Source organism: Tachypleus tridentatus, chromosome 9, assembly GCF_004210375.1.
Source record: "Tachypleus tridentatus isolate NWPU-2018 chromosome 9, ASM421037v1, whole genome shotgun sequence".
Taxonomy (NCBI): Eukaryota; Metazoa; Arthropoda; class Merostomata; order Xiphosura; family Limulidae; genus Tachypleus; species Tachypleus tridentatus.
Genome location: NC_134833.1, coordinates 117648119 through 117668036, shown reverse-complemented (window position 1 = coordinate 117668036; position 19918 = coordinate 117648119). Strand labels below are relative to the sequence as shown.

Below are 19918 nucleotides of genomic sequence, written 5' to 3'. Positions count from 1 at the left end.
ATTACGAAATTAGATATTGGATTAGTGTAGATTATATCTATTCTTTCTTGCGTTAGACAAATTAACTGAAATAATACCCTAAGACCAATCTTATAATTTAAAAGTTTCACAAGCCTGAATTTCTTGGAGCTTGAGTAACAGGGGATTTAATATATTTTATTTGGACGCTGGACAAATGGTTATGCAAGAGGATACCTGAAACAGGATGATGTTTAGAAATTATCCAACATTGTAAGTTTTCCAAATCGCTACAGCTGGCGCTGCATTCACAATATTCAGTTTTTTTATACATACTCTTACAACCATCCATATTTTACCTACACTTTAAATGTGACTTAATGAAAGTTCAAAAAACACTTTTCTAAGTTAGGTCTCACGTTTGAAATATGTTTATGCAGGTGATCTTTTAATTCATACACAAAAGGTTAAATTTATAGGCAATTGTTAATTTGAAAGCGCATACAAATTAGAAATGGTTTATGGGATTTTTTAGAAACTAACAACAAAAGCGAACCAGTTGTGGTTTAGTTATGTGTTGCAAAATGCCAGTTGATTTTGAAAAAACATCTGTTTGTATCGAATATTCATTTGAGTGCTTTTTTTACTTATTTAAAGGTTTGGTCAGGTACATACAAACACAAATAAACCATCTGCTATAATCCCATGGTTATAAATTGTTTTTACAAAATTCAACTATTTGAAACACTGGTTTACTATACCATCTGTTAGATTTGGCATATGTTTTTGAATAACAGTTTTTACATAAAATGTTTTACAGAGATCTACAAAAACCGATAATGTCAAAGGGTAGATAGTTGATAATTATAAATACTCTTAACTTCACCTCCACTCCAGCAGTCTTCTCAAGCGACGTGTAAAACGGCCATGTAAGTTATTTTACTGGAACGCATTTCCACTTTGTACATGAGAAATATATTTACCTAATCATATAATCGTTTTCCTTCATATTTTTTTTCTCTTTCCTGTAGGATGTTGTTGACGGTGTTGTGGTTATTATTTTTGAACATTCATAATGTTCAGATGGATGAGTTCTTGACTGTTTCCTCAGATATGCTCGACAAGTACATTCGAGGAAATGACATCATGCATAAAATATCGGAAGGTTTCAAGGAAGACAAGGTACCAGTTGACAAAGAATTTGGTGATCAGGCCTTACTTTTATCGACAGAAACGAAGAACGATGTTGAAACAAACTACACCTTCACTCCTTCTCCTGATATCCTGAACGACACAGACTTAGGCAATTTTATTATAAGCAAAGTTTTGACAGATTCCAAGTTACTTGATGAAGCTATTGATAAAGCTCTTAAAGACCTCAAAGAAATAAAATCACATATCAGAAAACCAATAATAGAAAGTAAGTGATCTGTATAACTACCAATCACATTAGCTTAGAAGTTTATTTACTTTTTACAAGCTTCACCATCAATATTAATTAATTTTAATTATCTAGTAATCATAATTTTCTAATATAAACCACTTTAATCGAGCAAATAGGAGCAAAACAACCCCCAATTAAATCTCTTTTGGGAAACATGATCATTAACTATGCTATGGAATTTTTTAATCAATCAATAAATGCAGATATTTTCATGTGTAGTCTACTAGTATATAACAATTATTAATGGAGATTTAAGGATAGATATACATATTTAAGAATATATTAATGGATATTTAAAATTTCTGCATTCCGTATTTTCACGGGTAATATGAATATTTTACTTTTTCATATTTTATTATTCAATGTAATATTACATATTTACTATTATCTGGTCTGGCATGGCCTAGCGCGTTAAGGCGTGCGCTTCGTAATCTGAGGGTCGCGGGTTCGCGCCCGCGTCGCGCTAAATATGCTCGCCCTCCAAGCCGTGGGGGTGTATAATGTGACGGTCAATCCCACTATTCCTTGGTAAAAGAGTAGCCCAAGAGTTGGCGGTGGGTGGCGATAACTAGCTGCCTTCCCTCTAGTCTTACACTGCTAAATTATGGACGGCTAGCACAGATAGCCCTCGAGTAGCTTTGTGCGAAATTCCCAAACAAACAAAAAAACTTTAATATCTTGCGTAACTAATTCTTTAATATTGAAAAAATGTTATTGAAGAAAATCATGTTAAGTGATCTTTGAATTCGGTTTTAATGAAGTAAATCTCTTTACAGAAGTAGGTAGAAAGTCTTCTCTTTCACAATGCTCAGCTATGACAACCTACCACTACCGAATGCTAGGAGATAGCAGGGTGTCAAAGATGGTTGAAAAAGCTAGAATATTTGAAGAAACAACAAAGGTTTCGGCTGAAAAGTAAGATTTTATCTTCCACATTTTACGTATTCTAGAAAACAAGCAAAAAACAAAAAAAACATAAAAGGAGTATTTAGAAAAATTACATTAAATTCCACCTTAATGTCTTGAATAATGATACACATGTGTGTTTTAAAAATATACTTTGCCAGTAAATATACTTTATTATGGTAATCTAGATGTGTAATTATGTATGTAATTATGTATGACTGAACGGCTGGTATGGATATTAACACCTTTATTGATAAGCAGAGAACCACGTTTTGACTTTCCTAGGTCATATTCAAAGTAACAAGAAAGAAAAGAAGTAATTGTTTAGAATTATTATGTTTGAGTAAAAAACCTTTATACTTGTTACAAGAGTAAATGTTTTTATTGATAGATAGAAAATGAATTTGTCTACAGGTATTTCTGAACCAAGAAAAGCAAAATCTGGAAACGACTTACCGAATCCACGACTGGTATCAACTACAATTCACATCAATAGGAACAAAGAAGCATCTTTCACACACTTTTTGATGTTGTGGGGTCAATTTATGGACCACGACAGTGCCCTCGCTCCTTTTAACAGCGCCCCAGAAGAAGAAGTGATACTTGCAGGTAGATCTCTATTTTATTTGTTCTTTTTTCCTGTTTATATATTTACATAGACGTAAAATCACGTAAGATACTATGATTTTAAATTTTTCTTACAATCAGAAAAGCTGGTAGAGTATGCCACTTTATGTTTGAGGACAGCTCGAAACTTTAAGGAGTGTTAAATAGATACCTTATCAAATTCACAATTTTCATTTTACTGTTCTAACAGAAACAGACCATGTTTTTAATCGAAGTATTCTGCATTTTTTCTGATTCAAATAGTGTAGAATAATTATACAGAAAAAACCAACAACACAATAAACAAGTAAACATTAAATCAAAGGAAAATAATCAACTGTTAGCATATAATCAAACACTCCAAAGAAACTATGGATATCGTTCAAACTTAATCTCAATCATCACCTTAGGATATATATCATTAACTAGAAGGAATATGGGGATACCTTCTCTCGTCAATTAATTACCAAAGCAAAAATAAATTAATCTTTTACTTTTTAATGTTTTATTGTAAGAAAAATTGCATCATTTAACTTATTATGTTTATAACAAAAATTGTTATATAACTGAGTTTTTCCATACCTTGATATGTGTTTTAGCCTTTGATAATATCCGGGAAGAGTTAGTCGTTTGAATAATTTTGTGAACACTAATAAAACACATGAGGAACCTCTACTAATAATTGCATTTAACATTTTCATTTTATCCGTCAAGATGGAGGTGAAGGTGTGGACTGCTGCGATTCAGAGACTAGAAATGACACACGATGTCTTCCGATCGAAATTCCTCAAAATGATGAATTCTTTAGTCGATTTAATGAAAGATGTATGAATTTTCGATGATCTGCTAGCTGTCCAAAATGCAAACTTGGTAAGGTCATTAGCTAATAACATGAGAAGATCTTAGTGAGTAAGAAAATTTATATCTATAGAGAAAAAAATGTGATTCAGCGACTATAATTGTTCAACATAAGTCTTTTTGACATTTGTGTTTGATATAAGCCTGAAAACGTGGATTCTCTTATTTACAGTTTCTTAAATGATTTTTTAAAATTTAACTATTTAAGTTAATTTAATACATCATGGACATTTTAAATGTATTAAATATTTCAGAGTGATTCTTTATAATACACCTTCAAATAATATTCAACATAATACACTGTTTGGTGATTAATGAATATTGCTAGAATATTTCTTTTTTTCATCAGCTAGGATTTTTTTTTTCATCGTTATAAATATTTTTATGTAAGGCAAAGTGGTTCAATATTAAGTGAAAAATTGTCGCAGATGCAAATATTTTCCTTGTGTAATTGTTGTGATATAGTGACCAATTTTTATACAATTTTTTGTGAGGGCGTTATTTATCCTTCATCCAAACGTTTTTAGTTAGTATTTAGTTTGAAACAGTGAGTATTAGTTTCTCCTTATGATCGACTATGGTAACTTGATAGCATCTGCTTTTGATTTTTTTTGTGTGTGTTTCCAAATATAATAAAGATAAACATTTTAACTGTTGTCCCCTTATTTCGGTTTTGGGAAACGTTGAACATTGATTTCTTAAAAATATAAAATAAAAAAGTGAATAGTTTCCTATAAGCTTATCCCACTTCCCCTGTGGTTATAAAGGCTACGTTGACTTTTGCATGACATCTAATTCTTCAAAAAAGTGTTTTGAAAGACATCAATTAAATATAAACCTTTCCCAATACTAATAATCAGTGATGTCAAGAAACCCACTTGTTGAGAAATTTATATGCAAAAACGGTTCGTTTGGGTTGAGAAAATATTTTACATAGAAGAGCGAACAACGTTTAACATGTAGAAAATAAATAACTTCTGAATGAAAGGTTTCATACAATTCATTTTTTAGGTTAATTAAATTATGTCCAATCTTTAAAATAATTCTTAACTGTAGGACCCAGGGATCAATTAAATTCTCCTACCAGTTTCGTGGACGGTTCTATGGTTTATGGAAGTGATCTTCACACCGTTCAATCACTGCGACTATTCATAAACGGTAAGTATTCCTTAACAGTGAGGTTTTTGTTTATAGAAACAGAAAAACTGAATTCTATTACACAAGGTGTAGATGGCCATAATATGAGCGTTTAGGAAATGTTACACCTTAAATTTATTTTAAATATTTAAAGTTATGAAAATGTTTAAAAATTTTGTGCAACACTCCACGAGGGCTATCTGTGTTAGCCGTCTCCAATTAAGCATTGTAAATCTAGAGATAAGGCTGTTAGTCATTACCACTTACCGCTAACTCTTGGGCTTTTACTTTTCCAACGAATAGTGGAATTAATCGGTTCATTATAACGTCCATTCAACAATTTCCGATGAGAAGGGGATTTAAGCCTGAAATTATCAAATTAGGAATCGAGTTCCATGACCACCTTGTAATGTCGGGCGCACTTATGAGAGAGAATTAAACTAAAACAAATCAATTCATAGAGTTTTTTTTACAGAAATATTCGAGTAAAATAGTATTTTAATTGATGTTTTACAAATATCTTGTGTTGAAATCTTAGTTCATATTAGTTTTATTGTAGGAATTTGCTATAAAAGAATGTATTTTAACCGCCTTTCATTTGCCAGGTTTGATGAGGTTTCAAAAGATTCGAAAAGAAATATCCTTTACCACGATCTCGAAACGCCAGAAACGATTTGTGTAGTGACCCAGGAAACAGGTTATTTTGCTTTGAAGCAGGTAATCAATAAAAATTGATTTTTAATGTATAATAAAACGGTCAATAAAACCATTATTGAATTCATTAATGTGTGAAATTAATTAATTTCACATGTGTATGTGAAATCAGGTATGACCAACTATATGATCATAAATAATTTTATATTGTTCAAAACTTACAAAAAACTTAATTTTTATGTGTTAAAAAGGTTGTAAGATGATATCAGCTGGAGGAAAATTGCATCTCGGACAACTGCCTCCCGCAGTCATATCTTCATATACGAATCTAACTGACTAAAATGGGAAAAGTAACTTGTTTTATATTAACAGAATAATGAATTATATAAAACTGTTCAACCCTGTCGAACTGACAAATGTTTACTATGCATCTCACAAAGGTTTAGTGACTGACCTTTAAATGTTAATTAAATTATAATTGTTCATATTCAACATTTGTATTTTGTTACAATCAACAAAATTTAACATGAAACCTTTGCTATTTTCTTTTCCTAAACATGAACTTACGTTATATAATTTTTCGTATTTGGGGATTTTTTCGTTTTATAAAATAGAAACAGTTGTTATGTTACCGTTAGAACATGTTTACTCAAACGCAAGTCCGATCAGGAGTATTCAGTTCTATGTATTTTCCAACCAAAGGTTTTCCTCACTAATGTGTACATTAAAGTTGTAATATATTACATAAAAATAGAGAGAGTTTGAGCTTTAATGTTCATGTTGCACGATTAGTAACCAAAGAGTGTAACCGCTACAGTTTCATTGAAGATTACTTAATCAAAATAATGTATTTAAATAGCCTAATCAATCATCGCTTGCACCAACTAAATTTTCCATGCCTATTTTTGTTCAAACGGTATTACCGAAAATGTATTTCTGGTTCTCCAGGAGATCGTCGCTTGAATGAACATCCAGCCTTGACAGCTGTACAAACTGTATTTATCAGAGAACATAACAGAATTGCAAGAGAACTCAGAAGATTGAACCCATGTTGGAATGATGAGAGGCTGTTTCAAGAAGCCAGGTTCAGCTTATATTGTTTAGAAGCTGTTCATCAATGCAAACAACCATGATAGATCATAGCTAAATATTAACTAATAATGAAGAGACAAAAGTTAATATATTTTTCTTATTGTAGTATACAAATTCAGGAGAACAGAAATATTATTGTAAGAAAATATTTATTCATAAAATTTTACCATAGCTGTAAAACATATTTTTCTACTGTAATCATAACAGTTCCAAAGGGCTGGTCATTTCTAAAATTAATTATTTTGTTTGCTTCCGGTTAAGTACAAAGCTGCACAATGTGTTCTGCTCACATAAGAATCAAAACGCGGTTTCTGGCACTGTGAGTCGACAGACATGCCGATATGCCACAAGGGTGCAGATTAATGCTACTTCCAAATGATAATATAACAAGTAATCAGAATAATAACTAATATACAATTAGAATAAAACAAATAAAACGTATATTAAACGTTTAACCAATACTATTAATTAATTTACAGTTGAAGATATAATGAACGGTCTTGTTTTACATTTTAATTATGTTACGAAATATCTTTATAATAAAAATTACATTCTTTCTTTTATTCCAGTGTGTCACTTTTATTTTTAAGATTATTCAGTTGTTTAAATTATTGTTTATTCATTCTGCTTATGTTTAATTGTTATTGTTGTTTCTTTAGGAGGATCGTGATTGCTGAGATCCAAATGATTACATACAATGAATTTCTAAGTCTTGTCATTGGTCCCAGCTACTATAATAACTTTTTATTAAGAACTCTCCGAAATGGTTTCTACACTGCATACAACCCTAACGTCAATCCTGGTATGATTAATGAATTTACCTCAGCATGCTTTCGATTCGGCCATTCCACATCTCAAGGTTCTTTCATAGAAATTCAATCTTCTGGAAATCGTACAAATTTCAAGTTGCGAAACAATTTTTTCCACCCATTTGATCTCTACAATGGACAAACAGAACTTCTTGTGAGAGGGCTTGCTGATCAGTTGGCTCAAAAATCTGATAACTTTATCGTTGAAGATTTGACTAACCACCTGTACCGCAGGAGAGGAGAAAAGTTCGGACTAGATCTTATGGCTATCAATATTCAAAGAGGCAGAGACCACGGAATTCGACCTTATGTAGATTACCTTCGAGCTATATTTAATTTTAGTGTTACATCTTTTTCAGATCTAAATAATCTAATGCCTAAGCAAGTACTGCAGAAGTTTGAACAAATTTACGAGTACGTAATTATTGTTATAGTTGATCGATTGTAATCATAAATATGAAGTTTTTTGTTTACCCGCTATTTGCAAAGCTATACATTAACAAGTAATCGAACTCCAGAATTTAACGTCAGAAGCCCCTTAAAGTCCTAAGTCTAAAATTTAATTTTCAACGAGTATTTAATTATGAAACATTTTCGTTAGATATTAATATATTTTTCCATTTCTATAATGTTTACTTTTAAATACTCATTTATAAACAATTATTGAAAGGTGAATAATTTTTATAAGTTTATTTTTCTTTGCGTTTGTCTTTTATATTATCACATTTCTAAATCATATTGTACGAACAAGAAACGTATTTTGTTTGTAAACAGTATTTATTTGAAACATTTCTAATTCTTCTTTCAGGTCCGTTGAAGATATTGACTTCTTCTCAGGCAGTATTTCGGAGAGACCAGTTTCAGATGGTATCGTCGGACCTACCTGTGGTTTTATTATTGCCTTACAGTACAACAGATTAAGATTTGGAGATAGATACTTCTTTGATGTGTATGGAGAAGCTGGTTCTTTCACATCTGGTATGTTCAATCTTTGTTTCGTACATCTCATACAGTTAAAGTTGTTTATTTACTTACAGGTATTGTATGTGAAATATCCTTTCACAACGTTTAAAGTGGTTAACACAAAACGAAACGCTCTTGTTGCGTTGTAATATATTCCCAATGATTTAGGCCTAGCATGGCCTGGTGGTTATGGCACTCGACTCGTAATCCGAGGGTCGCAGGTCCGAATCTCTGCCACACTAAACATGCTCGCTCTTTCAGCCGTGGAGGCGTTATATATGTGGCGCTCAATCCCACTCTTCGTTGATAAAAGTGTTGCCCAAGAGTTGGCGGTGGGTGGTAATGACTAGCTGCCTTCCTTCTTGTCTTACACTTTTAAATTAGGGACGGCTAGTGCAGATAGCCCTAGTGTAGTTTTGCGCGAAATTCAAACCCAACTAAACCCAGTGATTTGAAACTTCAATACAACACGGGAATTGTTATCTTTCTTTAATTATGTTTTGTCAAGCATGCACAGTGTGTAGTTTTGAAGTTGTTTGGTACGTGTGAAATAATAAATAATGTTTTAATAAATCGTACAATTTTAGAAATGTTTGTAACATAAAATAGAAAAATATTATTAGCATTATATTATTATTCAATTGATCTTTACACAGCCCAGTTGAGAGAAATCCGAGAGGTAACTTTGTCCACAATTTTGTGTGAGAACAGTGACGAAGTGGATGAACTACAACAATGGATCTTCCGACCAGTTTCTGAGAAGTGAGTTAGAAAACTATCTTCTCTATTTTTATTAGTTTGTAAAATTTAATAACAGCTACATTGATGATGTTCTCGTAATAGAATACTAATAAATTATTTATTATTTTCTTAATTAATTAATCTGAAAGTTTTTATTTGCTTTTGTAAAGATGTGAAAACAAAACCGTTCAGTTAAAAATTTTTAATGATGTTTATAACATGTAAGGTAGTATAACAGAAGGAAAAATGTATAAAAATTACTATATTTTTTTAACTCGTGTATATTTGGCAAAACAACTAACTTTGAAAACAATTCGGATTAAAGTGCTTGTTTTCATTTTGTTTGTCCCTAAACCTAGTTTGGAAAGCAAACATTTTTATAATTACTGTATTGAAAACATTTTGATAAATAATTATCAGTTGTGAAAACCGTGATTTTTTTTGGTCAGAATCAATGATATTACAGTTATTTAAAACTGTAACTTTATACCATGGCATGATGCTTGTAAGTTATATTATCAGTATTGATTTTTACTGTTTTTAAACGTTTATACCTGATGTTATAATAGTTTCTAATAATACAGAACAATGTTATTAAAAATCCGGAATAATAGGTGCAGGTCTGTTTCTTACTATAATAAGTTAAGAGACACACAATTAATATATAAATGATCGATCTTGAAAAGATCGACCTTACTATTCTGTAAAATTTCCAATTCGATAAGTAATATACAGTCGTTATTTAAAAACGTTGTATATAATTTGTGTACAGCTTATTATAGCAGCTAGCTTCTCAAATAAACCTATGGTACCTTATCTTCAACAAAAAGATAAAACAGGATCAGGTTTGCTGGAGGAGATTTTGTGGTAGTGATACTGTCTCACGTCGATACCCAAATCTAGAAGGCGACAGCTTTTTGCTCCAATAATACATTTTATAAGTACCTTAATTTTAAACAATTAAGCTCACATGTGTTTTTTTTACGACATAAACGTGTTGTAATTTCTAGTTGAAAAAATGAAAATTGTCTAGTTTGAAACTTTATTTTATCTATGAGACTGCCATCTTGTGTTAACTAAATAAAATAGCACACTAGATACTTTCCTACTTCTTCGTATTTATATTATACCATGACGAAACTGTTCCAATTTTTTTCAAATAGCATGAATTTTGACATGTGTTATACGTATAAGAAAAAATAATCGGGAAAACTAAGTTAATTTTTCATGAAGTTTTGTTTGTAGAGTTCGAAAACATAGAAACATGATGTTTCTAAACGGAATAATGTACAACTCTGAAGCATGGTGATATTATTTTTGTTTCAGTGGTGCTCCAAAACAAAATACATGTGTTTTTGTGAGTCTTTTCATCATTGACTGAAAGTGTTTTTTTGTCTTTCAAATTGGCATTTACCGAGAATGATTCAAACTTTAAATATGTACAGTGTATTATCTAACAGACCAATTTACTAACCAAATGACAGTATTGGTCAACCATAGTGCAGTATTGATACGTTTTTCTTCTTTTGCAGCGTGCAACAACGAGTAATGGAGGAAGGTGAAAGAAACGAGTTTTAAAATGCACTTCAGTTGTTGTTACCTGCACCAAATAAATAATACAAAAAAAGTATTAATTACAGGGTCAAAAGGTATTATAAATAATCTTGTGTATACTTTAAGCATATATTAAAATGATGTCCATCACTGATGTCAGTAGTACTTATTTTCAATGTTGAGAGAATCAGACTTTTCCAACTGTATATGATAAACACTACAATACTTTTGTTCTTATTATTTTATTAAGCGATTTCGTGACTTAAAATACTAATCTTCGTAATATTGTTTTGGATCTCTCCTAAAATAAAAACGTTTAAATACCATTATTCAACTGAATATAAATAACATGAATTTAATAAATATTTTTCAAAATGTGCGGAAATAAAATACAGTTCTTAAATAAGTGAAGTACGTTAGAATATATTGAAAAATAAATTAGTTAAAGATTTGCGAATGTACTTTCTTTTCTCTTCCTTCACCCCCTTACAGCACAGCGGTAATTATACGTATTTACCGTATATAAATATTATATATACCTTGCATATATATAATGCATATATATCTTATATATATATAATATATATAATATTATATTATACATTATATAATATAATATATAACAATTTATATATTATTATTAATAACAACTAGTTATTAATAATAATAACCATTATTAACAAAGTGTTAATTTTCACGTTGAGTTCGGGATAAGTTTATTGCAGTATGTTGTTGGTTTTTCTTAATAAGAGCCTTTGAAGTTTACTTTTTCTCTTTTAGGTGGGGTCTTTATCAAACACTTTCATCTTGCTGTAGTCATTTAAGATCACTTTATCAAGTAATCTTGTTTATTGTAAATGAAAAGTTCAACCCCTTTTACAGGATTTGATAGCACTATATTATCTGTAAGTTTAAAATGGCTACTACTTCGGCGTTTCACACGTTACTATCATATATATTTTTAAATCATAAATATAGAAACCAGATAAAATTATTTCCGATACTTCTGTCACAAAGTTGTCAAAAACGTACCAATATTTTGTTCATATCGCTAAAGGTTTTACATTAGTCAGTATTTTTTCAAAATTTAGAAAGACAACGGCACATTTAATTTTTTTTTTGGTTTTGGAAGTTCGTGCAAAGCTACAAGAGGGTTATCTGCGCTAGCCGTCCGTAATTTAACAGTGTAAAACTAGAGGTAAGGCAGATAGTCATCATCACCCACCGCCAACTCTTGGGCTACTCTTTTACCAACGAATAGTGGGATTGACCGTAACATTATAACGCCCCCACGGATAGGAGGGCGAGCATGTTTAGCGCGACTCGGGCGCGAACCCGCGACCCTTAGATTACGAAGCGCACACCTTAACGCGCTAGGCCATGCCAGGCCCACCAATTAAGAGTCGAACTTTAGTTTTTCAGTTTTATTTATTAAGAAATAAAGTTCAAACTTCAGATGATATATATATATATAGAAATTTGACATGAAAATCGTTATTTGCTAAAAGTAACTCCGAGAAATATTTAATAATTCACGAACCTGGGATACTGCTGCATATTCGACAAAAAATAATTAATACTTGGTTATAAACCACTTTCAAACTGAAAGTAATATTTGGTAGAGACAAACATAAAATTAAAAATTAAATTTGAGAAGCCACTCACTGATTCAATGAAGGTTATTTCTCCCAAACATACGTCTTAATTCAAAATTATTAGTTGCTAGGAGATGAAATTCAACTATTATAAATAACCTTTAAAATCCAACTTTTACTTTAGTTTAGCAATTTAGTAAAATACGAACTCGAAAGATTAATGGCTATTCGTCTAGCATCATTCTAGATGTCAATATTGTTCTTTTTAAGAAACAATTCCGAAATTACAGATAACAGTTAGTTGCATACTGCAACTGTTGAAGTATCCAGCGTTATTTCTGTCGTACTTGGCCAACATGATAGTCTGATTTTATCTCCGCCCACTATTGGTTATGTTTTACATTATTGTTATTATGTGGGTATGTTGTCTTTTCCAAACAGTTACTTTTCAACTGATGTAAACTGATAAAGAGCGTAGTGGGTTAGATAAGGATTTCCTGTCAAGTAATTTTTACGTGTTATGTACTCTATTATATAAGTTTGGATGCACTATTCAATAAGAGTAGAATGTTACACGGAAATGTCCCGTTTAATAATTGTACGGTGATCAAAAGTTTGATCTAAACAGAAAGTGTATCGTGTTACTTATAGATGCTCTATCAAATAGGTTGTTGTTGTTTGAAGTTAAGCACAAAGCTACACGATTGGCTATTTGTACTATACCCGCTTCGGGTATCGAAACCCGTTTTCTAACATTTTAAATCCACAGAGATACTGGGGCTATCTAATTGTTGTGCCACGTTAGACAATACAGTTAGTGTACCCAAATACGTAAAATCCTTCTTTTGGCTTGTTCTGCTGACTGGCTTTATAATTCAGGTTTTTAATTAGTAAGTATTGATAATTGTACCTGAATTATAAAGTTTGCTGCTCATGATGAAAATATCTATACCGTAAAAGAAAGGAATAGATAAACTGATGAAAATTTCACATAAAAGAATGAATTTTCAACATTTGCTCAATAAAATATTATCAAACAAGTAATCAGATTGCTATATAATATATTATGAAATTTACAAAGTTTCGCACCTCTCGTATACGGTTAGATTTGTTGAAATATTAATATATATACACAGTACAAGATTTTTACTACCTGTATACTATTTCACTAGCAAAGTATAAATTAAAGGTTTTTCTTTAAATTAAATCAGTATGTTTTGAATGCCTTACAAATAACTTCCGGTTACGTATGCTTGGATTAGTTGGAGCTTGAATAATTGAGATTCTCTTAATATATTTTACTGTTGGTAAAGCTCTTAAAGACCTCAATGAAATGAATTCATATATTAGAAAACCAGGAATAAGAAGTATGTGATCTGTATAACTAACAATCAAATTAGCTCAGCATAATATTTTGGTACGAATAACACTTTCATTTACTCTTTACGAATTAAGAATGAATATAAATGAATTTTAATCATTAAATAATTACAGTTTTCTAGCATAAATGTCTCTAAACGAACTAAGGCGAACAAAATTACCCATAAATTAGCTTCTTTTTACAAAACATGATCATAATAAAACCCGTCGCAAATTTTAGTCAGTCAATAAATGTAGATATTTTCATGTTTAGTTTCAAGTCTTAGAGCGGATATCTATAACAGTAAGTAACAAAATTTTTACTTTTCTTGTTCCTGGGCAGAAAGTGTTATTTCCCAATTGCTTATGCCTAAAATAAATGAAAACGACCTATTTTTCTCTTCAAACTTTGCTTTTGTGACCTAGGTAATGAAATTTTCAAATTTACCCATTTTCCAAAACATACCAGATAGATTCAGCGCTGAGTAACTGATAGAGAATTTTCTCGAACTTACAAAAAGTTTGAAGAATATTGTAGAACTTACGAAAATTTTTAAGAACCTTTTAAAATTTTCTAGAACCTTTCATAGTAATATATATATATACAGGGGCTCACCACTCACCACTTCAGTTCAGTTTTAGCTGCCTATGCGAATACATAGACCTATCTGATTTTAACAGAGATGGCATCTGGAAGCTGCAAGCGTTCTCCAGACGTATTCTACTATGTATGTGCTAATTTATCAAGACAAGTGAGAAAAAGTACTCTGTGACAGCATCTGTTAAAATGTGTGAACCCTACAAGGCATATTTCGGCATGCCTGTCGAGGATCAAGACAAATCTCCTAAGCATCTCATTTTACCTGCGAGCACTGCAAAAAAACTCTTGAAGGTAAGACGGGCAATTGTTACTTGCTTGAATAGAAAGATTTTATATTATACAACTTTTAGACCTTTTAAATTTAAATATCTTATAATTTATTTTTTAATTTCCAGTAGTATAGAAAAATATTACAAATAAAATCTTTTGCATGAGCCTCGTACGCATTAGTTGTGGATGAAATAAATTTATTCTTCATAATAACAATTTTATTTTGCTCTTTTGCAGGATGGTACAGAGGGGAAAAGAGAGCAATGAAGTTCGCTATTCCAAGAATTTGACGTGAACCCACTGACCATTCAAGCAATTGCTTCCAAACATCAGGCTGGTAAGAACGCATCTGTAATGATGTATTTGGACCTTCCATCATCCATCGTCCCAGAGCCACAATGCCCTGAGCTCCCTGTACCCACTCTGCCAGAGAGAAAGCAGCCATCCTCTGAAGAAAGAAGCAAATCAGAAGAGGAGGTAGACGTTGAAGATCCAGCTTACAATTTAAGAGGTGCAACAGCTGGTGAAAGAAACCCATACTATCCCAATCAAAGACATCTCAATAACTTTATCATAGCTTTTGACATGTAGGCCCAAGGAGTGGGAATTGTTAGATGAAATTGTGCAAGTCGCAAGTCAGAGGAAGCGTCACCGACATTTTACAAGCTTCTTCACTCATCAAGGTATCTGGTCTGTGTGAGGCAATTGGAATTGTCTGTAACCCGAACGTGTGGCATCTCTTTATTGATAGCTCATCCAGAAGCCTCAAAGCTAGCTCCATAAGGGGAATTAGTATCCGTCTCTTCCCCTGGCTTATTTGGTGCACCTCAAAGAGGAATACAACAGCGTTAAGACATTGCTAGAATCCTTGAAGTATGATGAGTATCACTGGGAGGTTATCAGAGACTTCAAAATGGTGACATTCGTGATGAATCTCCAAGGAGACTTCACCAAGTTTCTCTGTTATCTTTACCTATGGGTCAGCAGGGACACCGGGGTGCACTACAACAGATAGTGCTGGCCACAGCAGACCGAGTTCTCTGTGTGGAGGCAAAATATCAAGTGTGAGCTACTAGTGGACCTCCAGAAGGTGTTGTTCTCACCATTGCACTTAAAATTGGGTCTTATGAAACATTTTATCACAGCTCTTGATAAAGAGTCTGCAGCCTTGAAGTACCTTTGAGACTTCTTCCCTAAGCTGTCAGAGGCAAAGGTCAAAACTGGTGTATTGGTTGGACCACAAATAAAGAAAATCCTGGAGTGCACAGAATTCCCAAAGAAGCTGAGTAGGAAGGAAAAAAAAAGCTTGGGACAGTTTTGTCGCAGTGGTTCTGGGCTTCTTGGTCAATCACAAGGCCGAAAGTTATGTAAAACTGGTTGAGGCTCTGGTGAAGTACTGCGGCAAAATCGGCTGCAGGATGTCCGTGAAAGTACATATCCTTGACGCTCATCTTGATAAATTCAAGGAGAACATGGGAGCATACTCATAGGAGCAAGGCAAGCGCTCTCACCAAAATATACTGGACTTTGAACGTCGCTACCATTTAATTACATAATGTAATTAAATAAGAAAAGAGTTAAAATACATTATGCGTTTTTAACATACCCAAAGTACATTCGAAGCAAAAATGGCCCAGAGTGTAATTAGAGCGTTTTTTTTCCCTTGTTTTAACTATTTCCATTCGTAACATGCAGGAGTAAGGAAGTGATTGTTTTGTACGCTGCCCTCTATACGAGTATATGAGTTCTTACCAACATTCCACCTTGTGTGGTAATATCGCTGCTGGGTCGAATGGAATGTTGTTCTATTTCATTCAGGGCACTGTTTAAAACAAGCATTACACGGGTGATGATCACAGCTGGTGTAAAGTTGGTTATTGTTGATAATTAACTGGTTCTGTTTATGGTTTGTATTTTACCAGTTAAACTAGTGACTCATCTTTTTAAAATTTTGTCCTTCTGTTGAAAACTACTTCATTTTAACAATTCCTTTGACCTTTTGAACACTTGGAACCCTGTATGATATTTCATATTGTGCATCTCGAGAGTTCTGTAATTTATTTTATGCTAGTATAGCAGATTCCTAAGTCTGATTTTTTGCATTAATTATAGAAAGTTCAACAAGGAATCCTACTTTTGGTGTCAGCCTTGTATCCTGGGATTGGTTTAGATGTAGATATAATCATCATGTCAAGTCGAGGAATAATGTCTTGTTGTTACCTATATACCTATTTGTCTCTCACACCTAGTTTGTTAGAATATTAAAATAATTTAAACTAGCTATGTATAAACTAATCCGATAAAAAGTGCTTTTAGTTTCCGTTACAATCATGTTAGGTCAGGAGGAACCATACTTGTGGCCTGAAGAGCAGATCGTGTCCTAATAGTTAACGTTTCGTACTGTGGAGCTGAGGTCCTGTGGTTAACGTTCATTTCCGCCAAAAAAAAAAATCTTTAAGAAATTGCTTCCGCACTTTGGAGTCTTAAGTACATTATAAACGTAGTGGTGAGACCCTTGGGTAGTGTAGACTATCTGTTTGCCATATCATTGAAAAATTAGGATGGTTAATACAGATAGCAGTCATGTAGCTTTGCACAAAATGCAAATAACAAAAACAAACAGGTCCTGAAATAGTTTGTCTGTAATACCGAATTTTCCCGGTTACTTTGTCAATCATATTTGTACCTTTTATTTTACATTAATTTTTATTAACCTCCCTCGATTACAGGACCAGTATGGCCCGATGGCTAGAACACTCGACTAGCAATTTGAGGGTCGTGAGTACGAAACACTGTCACACCATACATGCTCGCCCTTTCAGCCACGGGGGCGTTATAATGTGATTGTCAATCCCACTATTCGTTTGTAAAAATGTAGCTTAAGAGTTGGCGGTGGGTGATTAGACTGGTAAATTAGAAATGGCTAGCGCAAATGGTTCTCGTGTAGATTTGCGCGAATTTCAAAAACAAACAAACACTCGACTACTATTACTTCTGCCAACTTACCTCTAATTTCTTGAGCCTCCCAGTGGCACATCGAAAATGTCAACGGACTTACTACGCTGGAAACCTGCTTTCGATATCTGTAGTGGGTAAAGCACAGGTAACATCGAGAGTAGCTTTGTGCTTAACTTCAAACAAACTAACTACTGAGAGCACTACCAAAAAACTCGGAAATATTTTAACTAATATTTTATTACATTCCACAAAAGAAAATTTGAAAATTTGCTGCAAGTCATCATCATATGCCACTTGATTCCTTAAGGAACATATGGCCGCAATCGCTGCGGTTTCTGTAACAGGATGGTTTTTAAGTGAGTAGGTTGTTAGCCTACTGCACAACCCCCAATTTGGAGGACCTTTTCTCAGACCCCCGAGGGGAATCGAACCCCTGATCTTAGCGTTGTAAATCCGAAGACATACCGCTGTACTAGCGGGGACTTTGCTGCAAGTACATTCATAAAATGTTTTCCTGCAGATATCTATATATGATTATTTATATAAACTTATAATTTTTTTAGTGGATAGGATAATACGACATTTCTCTAAATTATTTATTTTAGCAGGATAAAATTCACTAAAAATTATTACATTTTCAAAGATATACTAAATTTCTCTTATTGGAATTAAATAAATCATTAATTAGAATTGCGAGGTGGTTAAGCCGCTCGAGTCGTAATCTGAGGGTCACAGGTTCATGTCGCACCAAACTTGCTCGCCCTTTCAGTCGTGGTTTCGGTATAATGTGATGGTCAATCCCACTATTCGTTCGTAAAGAGCAGCGTAACAGTTGGTGGTGGGTGGTGATGACTAGTTGCCTTCCATCTAATCTTACACTGCTAAATTAGTGACGGCTAGCGCAGATAGCCCTCATGTAGCTTTGCGGAAAGTTCAAAAACAAACAATTAATTAGAATCTCGTTGAAGTCACAAAACGGATAGATGAAAACAATAATTAACAGATAGAGAAAAAATACAAAACAGAAGAGTTCAAGGATTGTAATGTTTTGTGAGTTGTTTTTACAGGTGCAAAGCTTTTTGTGATTTCGTTATATATAGAGAAAGATATATGCATTAAGTTTCGTACGTATTAAGGGAATAGAAACACAAGAAAAATATCTGCTTAGTAATAATACTGTCACTTTTGATCTTTTAGTGAACATTAATCTAAGAATTCAACAAACCCTGTATTCGTACACTATCTACTTCCTTTCTCATTCTCGCGTGAATTCTTAAATTTATTACAACATTGTCTATCTCAGTTTTTAACTTTAATATTTTACGTTGTTTGAACTTATTTCTAATTTTTAAACTTACAGCGTTATTTAAGACCTCACGTAAGATTTTAACCACTGAAATAACCAGTTTCACAAGTTTACTATGATTAATACCTTATGTGTCGACATCTTTTCCCAACTTAATTGTGTTCACTATTTAGTTTTATTCATTATCATGGTGATTATGTTAATTTAAAGTTGTATTTCCATTAATTAACATGATAAACAAAAACGTTTTTTATTTTCAGTTGGATGTTTTTATACTTATCAAAATTTGATCCGAAGTGACTTTTAACATTATTTCCGTGATCATTTTTTAATAAAATAGCTCGAAAGCTGCAAATTCAGTCGCAACTAAGTTCGACACTGATGAAACTATTAATTAATTGACAATACACTGTATTTTGCTTTATTAATACAGTTTTTTAGTGAATTTGAGAAGGGGCGCTCATAAATTTCCTTTCTCTTCGCCCCGCACTTGGTGGTTATTCTACAGCAATCTCAATATTTCGAAGCTGAAAAAAAACCCTAAAACACGATATATTTTCGTGTTTTAAAAAAATCCTCTGATAACTAGCCCTTCCCAAAACTCCCATGAAACCTTTTTGTTGAATGAAGTTGGATAATTCACAAAAAAAGTAAATTTAACTTGAACTGAAGAAATTTGGCCATTGTCTACCAAATGACTTAAGTAAACAACTTTGGTTTTACAAAAGTCACTTTTTGCGAAAGTTACAGTGAAATTGGCTGTCTCGAGTTTCTTAACAAACATATAAATTTTCTTCCCAGGTTGCACTTTAAATCACAATATCACCAGCATAAATTCCAACATGTGATAGACTGTTGAAACATTCATTCATCATTCACTAAAAAGGTGCCTAAGAATTGTTCATCCCAAAAGTCATTACATTGTACTGGTATCATCCAATAGGAGAGGCAAAAAACAGACATTTCTTTTGTCATGTCAGTTAGAGGAGCAGCCCAGTATTTCTTTAGTGGGTCCTACTTCGCAGTATATCTGCCTTTTCCGTTTTAACAATACAATAGTATAGGATAGGAATTTGTCTTCGTGAAAGCATTTACTTTGCGAAAGTC

General features: G+C 32.6%; 1 pseudogene across 1 annotated transcript; it reads left to right on the top strand.

The window, feature by feature from the left end:
- The first annotated feature begins 1041 nt into the window (after positions 1-1041).
- On the top strand, positions 1042-10879 carry LOC143227464 (heme peroxidase 2-like; annotated as a pseudogene). Its single transcript, XR_013015000.1, has 10 exons — positions 1042-1378; positions 2723-2917; positions 3755-3784; positions 4829-4930; positions 5515-5626; positions 6512-6647; positions 7315-7878; positions 8273-8442; positions 9084-9189; positions 10701-10879. The product of XR_013015000.1 is annotated as a heme peroxidase 2-like (transcript).
- The last annotated feature ends 9039 nt before the right edge of the window (positions 10880-19918 follow it).